The 10,588-nt window shown below is 49.9% G+C and overlaps 1 long non-coding RNA gene across 1 annotated transcript in view; it reads right to left on the reverse strand.

Annotated features, from left to right (window-relative positions):
• Positions 1-7,108: 7,108 nt before the first annotated feature.
• Positions 7,109-10,588, reverse strand: part of LOC138365831 (uncharacterized) — a 62,478-nt gene continuing 58,998 nt past the window's right edge. The window contains exon 3 of the long non-coding RNA XR_011229038.1: positions 7,109-7,319. This is a non-coding gene — a long non-coding RNA (uncharacterized lncRNA). The remainder of the gene's footprint in view (positions 7,320-10,588) is intronic.

Genomic DNA, 10,588 nt, shown 5'->3' on the forward strand with positions numbered 1-10,588 from the left:
CCTGGGGGTGTTGGGACTGAAGGTGGGTGGCCAGGACTGATAACATCACTGTACCAGTCCCCTGACGGTGTTCTTCACCCCCTGGGGTAAATGAGGTGAGGTAGGTGGCCACGGGGGAGAGTGAGGTGGTCATGGGGGAGGCGAGTAAACCTGTGGACAGGAGAGCACCAATAAATAATACAAGGTGTGTACATGCAGACAACTGAGAAGTGAGGGGGAGGGGGGGGGGGGGGGAGGGTCAAGGCTTGACTACCTGTTCCAACAGACGCCCCCCCCCATCCCCACCCCCACACCCACCTCCACCCGCACCACCCACCCCGTTGTTTAAGATTCAGCTGCTGGGAACAAAAAGTTCCAAGTAGCACGGGCTATGGTGAGCCCGTAGTGGACTTACCTGGCACAGAAGTGGGGCTGTAACTAAAACACCCCCCCCCCCCCCTTAACCCTCCCCTTAATGTTGGCTGGCCTAGGTGATGTTGGGAGGCCGGGGGGGGGGAATACATGCAGGCCTAGATAATTCTCGTAGGCCTAAGTAACGATGGTGTCGGCGGTGTTTACAAGCGATGACGTATTCACTTTGAATTGTCAGTCTAAATTCTTTAAACAATTTGGCTTGTTCCAGCTGTGGCGGGTTGAGCCCTCTCCTGCCTCCAGCTGTGGCGGGTTGAGCCCTCTCCTGCGTCTATTATGGCAGCAAGTCGGGCGTGTTACCAGCGCTGGTGACACGCCCAGCTCCTGCTGGGAACGGTAAAACCCTCCCCAGGTTTACACAAGTCGCTCCAGAACACACCTGAACATCCACACGACATATAACAGCACCGGACACGGCAGGAGGCCTACTACAAAACGGACAGTTTCAAGTGTAGATATGATAGAGCCCAATAGGCTCAGGAATCTGTACGAGGCATACATACATACATACATACATACATACATACATACATACATACATACATAAATACATACATACATACATACATACATACATACATAAATACATACATACATACATACATACATACATACATACATACATACATACATACATACATACATACATACATAAATACATACATACATACATAAATACATACATACATACATAAATACATACATACATACATACATACATACATACATACATACATACATAAATACATACATACATACATACATACATACATACATACATACATACATACATACAATACCATACGAGGCAGTTCCCACTGGCCCATACGAGGCAAGTTCTATTGACCCATATACGAGGTAGGTTTTATTGGCCCATATGAGGTCCATACGAGGTAGCTCCTATTTATATCAACCAAATTCAATCATATACATAGTTAAGCTACATTTTAAACAATTAAGCGATCCCATGTACATGTTGGTGGAGACAGCTAAACCGGCCCACAGGTGTTCCTTTATTATATATATATATATATATATATATATATATATATATATATATATATATATATATATATATATATATATATATATATATATATATATATATATATATATAAGAACAAAAAACGTAGACACCAAGGAAAAGTGAGCTGGAAAAAGATTTGGGGTCGAACAGCAGAGAACCACAAAGGGAAAACCACTAAAGTCAACAGTAATAATAATAATACAAAAAAAAAAGCCTAAACGCTTCGGCCACCCGGAAGACAAGGAAGAAGCTCAGACAGGCCAACCACATCTCAAGTGTTCCTGACGGTAGCAGAGCCGGCCTTGAGGCGTGAGACGCATCTTGGGTTACTGTTGATGGCACTCGTGGTAGGCCTTGGACCACCACCCTGTAAGGAAGGCCACGGGGGGCGTTATAATCACCCAATTAGGAATAATGTCTACTAACGAGTCGACACCACGTGGTAAGTCATGTTTACTAATAAACCGCCACCACGTGGTAAGCTGTGTTTACAAACATACCGCCACCACGTGGTAAGCTATGTTTACAAACAAACCGTCACCACGTGGTAAGCTGTTTACAAATAAACCGCCACCACGTGGTAAGCTATGTTTACAAACAAACCGCCACCACGTGGTAAGCAATATGTTTACAAACAAACCGCCACCACGTGGTAAGCAATGTTTACAAACAAACCGCCACCACGTGGTAAGCCATGTTTACAAACACACCGCCACCACGTGGTAAGCAATGTTTACAAACAAACCGCCACCACGTGGTGTGGTAAGCTATGTGAAATGTTTACCAACAACCAACCATAATTTCCTGGTTTCCATTAAAAACAACATAATTGCTCAGTATGTAGTGCTCACTACAATTCCCAGTTCCAGTACACGGACGTTATAGATATAAAATGGACGCAGTTAGTTGAAAATGAAGAGGATGTAGGTGACGGCGACAGCTGGCATCTCCTTCACTTGAGGTCACCACACGGAACGAAATAAGTGTTCTTTTAACGCTGCGGAGCGCTAGCGTCACGGCCTGTAGCGTCACGGGCCCTAGCGTCACGGGCTGTAGCGTCACAGGCTGTAGCGTCACGGGCTGTAGCGTCACGGGCTGTAGCGTCACGGGCCCTAGCGTCACGGGCTGTAGCGTCACAGGCTGTAGCGTCACGGGCTGTCGCGTCACAGGCCCTAGCGTCACGGGTGCTAGCGTCACGGGTTGTAGCATCACGGGCTGTAGCGTCACGGGCCCTAGCGTCACGGGCTGTAGCGTCACGGGTTGTAGCGTCACAGGCTGGAGCGTCACGGGCTGTAGCGTCACGGGCCCTAGCGTCTCGGGCCCCTAGCGTCACGGGCTGTAGCGTCACGGGCCCTAGCGTCACGGGCTGTAGCGTCACGGGTTGTAGCGTCACGGGCTGTAGCGTCACGGGCTGTAGCGTCACGGGCCCTAGCGTCACGGGCCCCTAACGTCACGGGCCCTAGCGTCAAGGGCTGTAGCGTCACGGGCTGTTGCGTCACGGGCTGTAGCGTCACAGGCTGTAGCGTCACGGGCAGTAGCGTCACGGGCTGTAGCGTCACGAGCTGTAGCGTCACAGGCTGTAGCGTCACGGGCTGTAGCGTCACGGGTTGTAGCGTCACGGACTGTAGCGTCACGGGCCCTAGCGTCACGGGCTGTAGCGTCACGGGCCCTAGCGTCACGGGCTGTAGCGTCACGGGCCCTAGCGTCACGGACCCTAGCGTCACGGGCCCTAGCGTCACAAGCAGCAGCTCATGGTGTTAACATGTCCACCCAACACGGTGACGAGAGGAAACATACACCACAGCCAGTCACAACGTCACAAGAATCATGCACTAAATTGCCCGAACCCAACCCAACCGAGGCCCTACGAATAGAAAACGCGACAGCCCGCCAATTTTGCGAGCCGTTCAATGATTTATACCACATAATATTCTGGCCGTTGGGGGATTTATTCGTCAAAAATGAGGCGTATAGTGCCCGGGAGGACGGGCGACAGACCTGCTGTGTTCCACCTGTGCCACAGCTGGTTCCTGTGCAGCGACATAGCAACATGTGGGAGTATAACATATAGTTGTACCTATAACTCGACCCCCCTGTCTATAATGCTTGTCTAATTCATGCCCGTCACGCTAATGTTGGATGTCTATGACCCTGAGCTATTAACTTGAAAGACGTAAACACAAACTATGTATATCTATGTGCATGTATAGGCACTGTGTATGCGTAACTGAAAACGCTATGTATACGCAAACGGTGTATTCACCTAGTTGTATTCCCCTTATTTGTGCCTGCAGCACTGAGCTTCTAGCTCCTAAACACCGCCTTTCCAACCGACTGTTGTCTATCCGACCGATTTTCTCTATCACAGGACCTAGACTAACAGCTCAGGTACCTACTGCTAGGTGAAGAGAGAGACATCAGGTGAATAAAAACCTTGCCCAAATGCTTCCGTCGTGCCGTGCGTATATACACCAACACTCCCGACAACACACCTCATTGTGATTACATTCCTGGGCATTCGTCTAATCGGTTGCGTCAGGTTACAAAGACATGATAAGGAATTCTGTGATAAACCATTCAAAGGGAGGGAGGGAGTGATTAGGAGGGAGAAGGAGGGAGAGAGGGAGAGAGGGAGAGACAAGAGGAGATGGAGGAAAACCGCAAAACCTTCAGGCATTCACCACCACTCAGCCCCACCATCACCTGTAGAGTGGTGGCTGGTTCAGGAGACTGGATGCCTCTATATGTGCTTCCTCAACTGGTGTTCCTTGAGCCTCTTTTAGGACTTGCTTGATGCTCTTCAAGACTTCCTAGATCCTCTTGAGGGCTTCCCTTAATGGTGGGTTAACAGGGTAATGGCCCACTTGGCGCCTCAACCACCCTGAAGGCCGCGTCCCGCACCAATCAAGACTAAGAGAGGTGATAGTGCAGGGCTTACGCAAGTGGCCATCTTGTACTGGAATAGTTCTGCTGTTATTGCTGGTGCTTCGGTCGTGTGCTTGTTCCTTCTGCTTGCTGTCGTTCTTCCCCCCAACCACTTGGGCTGGACGGTAGAGCGACGGTCTTGCTTCCTGCAAATCGGCGTTCAATCCCCGACCGTCCAAGTGGTTGGGCACCATTCCTTCCCTCCATCCCATCCTCAATCCATATTTTTAACCCTTCCCAGTGCTGTATAGTCGTAATGGCTTGGCGCTTTCCCCCTGATAGTGTACTTTGCTGTCGTCCTTGCCGCCGCCTCTGTACAAGCTGAAGGTATTGTCGGGGACCGGGCCGCGGGGACGCTGAGCCCCAAAATCATCTCAATGTAACCGCATTAAAATTAGTTTAACGACCAATTTGGTTATAAGGGCATGCATACCCTGGAAACACAAACCGTAACTGTCTCTATTTTCCGCTTGTTACAACTTGTAATAAAGTTGTTACATCTTGGCTTAACGTGTTTATGACGTATTAGAACGTTGTTACAACTTGCTATATTGGTTGTTATAACGGGTTAGGAGGTGTTAAAACTTGTTCAAACGTTGTACCAACGTCGTAGTTTCGGTGTGTGTTTGGCGGGGAGCAGGAACTCAACACAGTCTCCTTTCGTTGACGATTAAAAACTCGACATGAAAATTGCCTCTGTGGAAGACACATCAATCACACTCCGATATTAACCAAGTCTCCTGTTGGGCAACAGGTCCGTTGGGCAAGAGAACATGATATCTGAAGGTGAACCATTTCTTCCCATAAAGTGGAACACACACACACCTTAAAATGACGTACAGGTTACAAGTCCTTATCAGATCATGACCAGACAACACACTAGAATGTGAAGGGACGACGACGTTTCAGTCCGTCCTGGACCATTCTCAATCAACTTGAGAATGATCCAGGACGGACCGAAACGTCGTCGTCCCTTCACATTCTAGTGTGTGGTCTGGTCATCATACTTTAGCCACGTTATTGTGACTCTTCGCCTGCTTATCATATCACTTTGACAGACCGTAGCAACCATGTCAAATATCTAAAATAATAACTCACTCTGTCTCTCTCTTTCTCTAATCTTGTTCTCAGTTTGTCTCCTTTTCTTTATCTATTGTTTGCGTTTACTCACCTTCCTTCCAAAGGATACCTGATCAACCAGGCTGTGACTCATACGTCAGGCTGCGAGCAGCCGCGTCCAACAGCCTGGTTGATCAGTCCAGCAACCAGGAGGCCTGGTCGACGATCGGGCCGTGGGGACGCTGAGCCCCGGAAGCACCTCAAGGTAACCTCAAGGTCAAGGTCCCCACCTTCACCAGGCTCTAGGACACGACCAAACCTCACCTTCACACTAATAATATCAAACACCAGTTTTCCTATGCCCAGGTAATATATATATATATATATATATATATATATATATATATATATATATATATATATATATATATATATATATATTTCTATAGCCAAAACAATTATGTATTAGCAAAAACACCTACCATAAATGTAATTGTTAATGTAATAATGTGCGATGAGGTCTGATAAAGGACCTTTTGTGCCCTCTGTAATCTTTTTTGCGCTACCGCTCACAGGAGGAGTATGGGGTGCATAATAAACTAGCCGCCTCTGACGGCAACAATAAACAAAAATTCACTCTTATGGGCGGCATGTGTTACGAGAAATACATAATACTATACAGAGGTCATCACTACCTATGACCTGGCACCAGGCTGACGGCGCCAGGCTGACGGCGCCAGGCTGACGGCGCCAGGCTGACGGCGCCAGGCTGACGGCGCCAGGCTGACGGCGCCAGGCTGACGGCACCAGGCTGACGGCACCACGCTGACGGCGCCAGGCTGACGGCACCAGGCTGACGGCGCCAGGCTGACGGCGCCAGGCTGACGGTGCCAGGCTGACGGCACCAGGCTGACGGCACCAGGCTGACGGCGCCAGGCTGACGGCGCCAGGCTGACGGCACCAGGCTGACGGCACCAGGCTGACGGCGCCAGGCTGACGGTGCCAGGCTGACGGCACCAGGCTGACGGCACCAGGCTGACGGCGCCAGGCTGACGGCGCCAGGCTGACGGCGCCAGGCTGACGGCGCCAGGCTGACGGCACCAGGCTGACGGCACCAGGCTGACGGCACCAGGCTGACGGCGCCAGGCTGACGGCACCAGGCTGACGGCGCCAGGCTGACGGCGCCAGGCTGACGGCACCAGGCTGACGGCACCAGGCTGACGGCGCCAGGCTGACGGCACCAGGCTGACGGCACCAGGCTGACGGCACCAGGCTGACGGCGCCAGGCTGACGGCGCCAGGCTGACGGCGCCAGGCTGACGGCGCCAGGCTGACAGCGCCAGGCTGACGGCACCAGGCTGACGGCACCACGCTGACGGCGCCAGGCTGACGGCACCAGGCTGACGGCGCCAGGCTGACGGCACCACGCTGACGGCACCACGCTGACGGCGCCAGGCTGACGGCACCACGCTGACGGCACCACGCTGACGGCGCCAGGCTGACGGCACCAGGCTGACGGCGCCAGGCTGACGGCGCCAACGCTCGGGTAATCACACGTCGCAGCAAATTACATCGCCCAGAGGAAATGACAAAACCCGAAGTATAATTTTTTGTGTGACAAACTCGCTCCTAAAATAACACACAGCTTTGTACTGACTCTATTTTCGTGCTGGCTGACCCCGCTGCTGCTGCTGCTGCTGCTGCTGTTGCTGTTGTAATGAGAAGGTAACCCTGAGCAGACAACTAGTTGAAGAGTGAACACTGTTGAAGCACAACTACCGTTCCGCCGGCTTCAGTGTCGGGACAGGAGGACTGCAAGGTTGGATGGAGGAGCTGGTGGTGGCGGCTAGACCCTCATATTCGTTTTGAACAGAGACCAGATATGAGGGTCAGGACAACTGTGGACAGAGAGGGTGGTGGAGGGTAGTTAGGTGGTGGAGGGTAGTTAGGTGGTGGAGGGTAGTTTGGTGGTGGAGGGTAGTTAGGTGGTGGGGGGTAGTTTGGTGGTGGAGGGTAGTTAGGTGGTGGAGGGTAGTTTGGTGGTGGAGGGTAGTTAGGTGGTGGAGGGTAGTTTGGTGGTGGAGGGTAGTTAGGTGGTGGAGGGTAGTTTGGTGGTGGAACTATAATAGTAATAATGTTTAATAGCAATGTTTATTTAGGGGAAATTAGTGAGGATGTTGATTTGACTTGTTAACTACAGTAATTACAACATTATAAGCCATACTCTCTACTATTTCATTTTGTGATGATTTTGTTTATGTCTGGAGTTCACAGTTAAACTGCTTGTAGTATATCAAGCAGTTTAATTAAATGTTCCACGCCTTGTATGTTCCACACACACAAGGAACACATAAGGAACTTGTATATGATACGAGGTTGTGTCGTGCCATGTTTGAGATGACAGCCCTTGACCTATCCCGTGTGTGTGTATTTACTATTTGTGTCTGCACAATCGACTTAGTAGCTCTTGGACCCCGCCTTTCTAACTTGAATCCATTTTTTCCTCTATTAAATCTACTATATATATGTTTCTAACACACACACACGCGGGACCAAAGAGCCAGAGCTCAACCCCCCGTAAACACAATTAGGTGCGTACACACATTCCCAGGAAGCAGCCAGTAGCAGCTGTCTAACTCTCAGGTACCGATTTACTGCTAGGTGAACAGGCGCATCAGGGGGTAAAGAAACCTCTGCCTGTTTGTTTCAGCCTCGGTCGAGGACCGAACCCGTGCCCTTTGGTCTACGACCCCCGAGCGCTGTCCACTCAGCCAGAAGTTCCCTCCATGTTTGTAGCGTGCGTGCGTGCGTGCGTGCGTGCGTGCGTGCGTGCGTGCGTATACGGACCTCCGTGGTGGCAAGCACCTGAATTTGCATCTTTTAAATTATACTTCCGTGTCTCATTTTCCGTGACGGTGTATGCAAATGCACCTGAATGTTCAGTCGTGTATAGGTGATTATGTGGACCCGTCTTACATACAAGGTGAGTAAGTACTTCCGCTGCTTACACTGCCAGCAATACTTACCTCAGGTGTCGCACTAGTCTACACAATATATATATATATATATATATATATATATATATATATATATATATATATATATATATATACAGTCCTTCCACCTGTTGTGGTAGTACTTACAGTAACGCTGAGGATCATAGTATTTATACCGACATAAAACCAAATTAGAAAGTAGAAATGAGCACTATTGAGTTGGACAAACCGGAAAACTATTTTTTACTGATGTTGCAAACTAAACTAACCTTCCTAGGCCTAATACACCATATCTGAGGCCTAATATAGTACACATGTGTGCTATACTAGGCCTAGGAATATTAACAAATTTAGTTTTTTAAGTTTAATTTCTTATGAAAGATTTTTTTACTAGTCAGTATACGACTATCCAAAAGCTAAGTATGTACGAATTCGTGACTATTGACGATAGTCACAATGGGTACTATTGGCGGCTTGGACGTTGAATGAGAGGGTGTCAATAAAGATGTTAATAATAATAAAGTGGTCGGCGAGCGGCGGTGGTGGTGGTGGTGGTGGAGGCGGCAAGGCCCCGCGAGTCTTCAATTTTCCGAATTTCTTCGTTTGGGCGCCGGCAGCGGCGGGAGATGGCCGCGGGGCCACTGTCGCAGACGAGACCACCTTGTAGACGGTGTACTAGTGGTCTTCGTGGGGATGCTGCACTTGGTCATGCTTTCCCCGCATTTGTTGGTAGAGTGCGTGTACTGGCAGCACTTTAGGCACGGTGGCAGTGGCGTTCCTTCTGGTCCTGGCTGCTGGAATCTTGACTTCGAAGCACTTGAGCCCTTTTGTGACAGCAAGGTCCGTAAGGGCGATGGCGGAGAAGGTCAGTTTCATGGTCGCAAGCTCTCCTTCGGCGCGACCAGTGACAGTCAGATTGACTGGTTTCACATGAGAGTTCTCAGCTTCGATTGCATCCATTTATACCTGTCCATTTATACCGATCCATCCATTTATACCTGATCAACCAGGCTGTGACTCATACGTCAGGCTGCGAGCAGCCGCGTCCAACAGCCTGGTTGATCAGTCCAGCAACCAGGAGGCCTGGTCGACGACCGGGCCGCGGGGACGCTAAGCCCCGGATGCACCTCAAGGTAACCTCAAGGTATCCACAACAGCTTGGAGGTCTCGATCGCTGATCCATTTACTGGTTCTCCTGATGAAGACAGATCTCTCAGCAAGGAACCGTTGAGGTAAAATCAGTCTGAGACGATTTTATCAAGGTCGGTGCGGGTATAGGAAGTGTTTGGAAGTGGTCGATGATATCCTCTTGTGAGGAGGACAACATCCGCCGCCTCCTGGAGACAGTCGACGGGAGTGAGGATGGTGATGGTGGTGTAGTTAGGGCAGTAGTTCACTCTTGGGTGAACACTTGGTTGTTCAGGAAGGTGGCGTTACTGAGGCATAGTACCAGGTGGCTGGTCCCATGTGCCTACCCTTCCCCTCGACGGGTGTGGAGACCCTCGAGGCTTGCTGGTGCTTTACCCGGCAATGCTCATTACCTAAGGAGGCCCTTCTTCTTCTCCAGAACATTCAGGATGAGAGTGGGGCTGACCTAGTGTACTACGCCTGGCCGACTATCACACGACTGATCAAACAGGTCTGCGAGAACGGGCACGTCCGTTGTCACGGCGGGCATCTTCTTGAGGTTATCTTGAGATGATTTCGGGGCTTTTTAGTGTCCCCGCGGCCTGGTCCTCGACCAGGTCTCCACCCACAGGAAGCAGCCCGTGACAGCTGGCTAACACCCAGGTACCTATTTTACTGCTAGGCATGCAGAAGTCTGTGATCTGTAATCTGTGACAGTTTTGCTGGTGTCGGGAGAATTCTTCTTAATAAAGTTTGTGGTCTTCTGGTCTTGTAGCAAACTGATAGATGTATCTTTTGATTAGTGTTGTTTGGGTGACGTTTCTGTCAATGATGGTATTCGGGACTCTTTCCTCCGTTTTGTGAGACTTTGAAAAGAACAGTTTAATAGATGAGGCAGATTCTGTAGTGCTGACCGTTTCATTAGCGTCAGCATGGCAGTTACCCTGCCATTTAGTGATCTCTTTGACGTATCCCTTAAGAGTATTAGTTGTTACACACAGAGATCACACTAACGTGATGCATCAAATGAACAAATCCACAAG

This window comes from Procambarus clarkii, chromosome 18 (genome assembly GCF_040958095.1).
Source record: "Procambarus clarkii isolate CNS0578487 chromosome 18, FALCON_Pclarkii_2.0, whole genome shotgun sequence".
Taxonomy (NCBI): domain Eukaryota; kingdom Metazoa; phylum Arthropoda; class Malacostraca; order Decapoda; family Cambaridae; genus Procambarus; species Procambarus clarkii.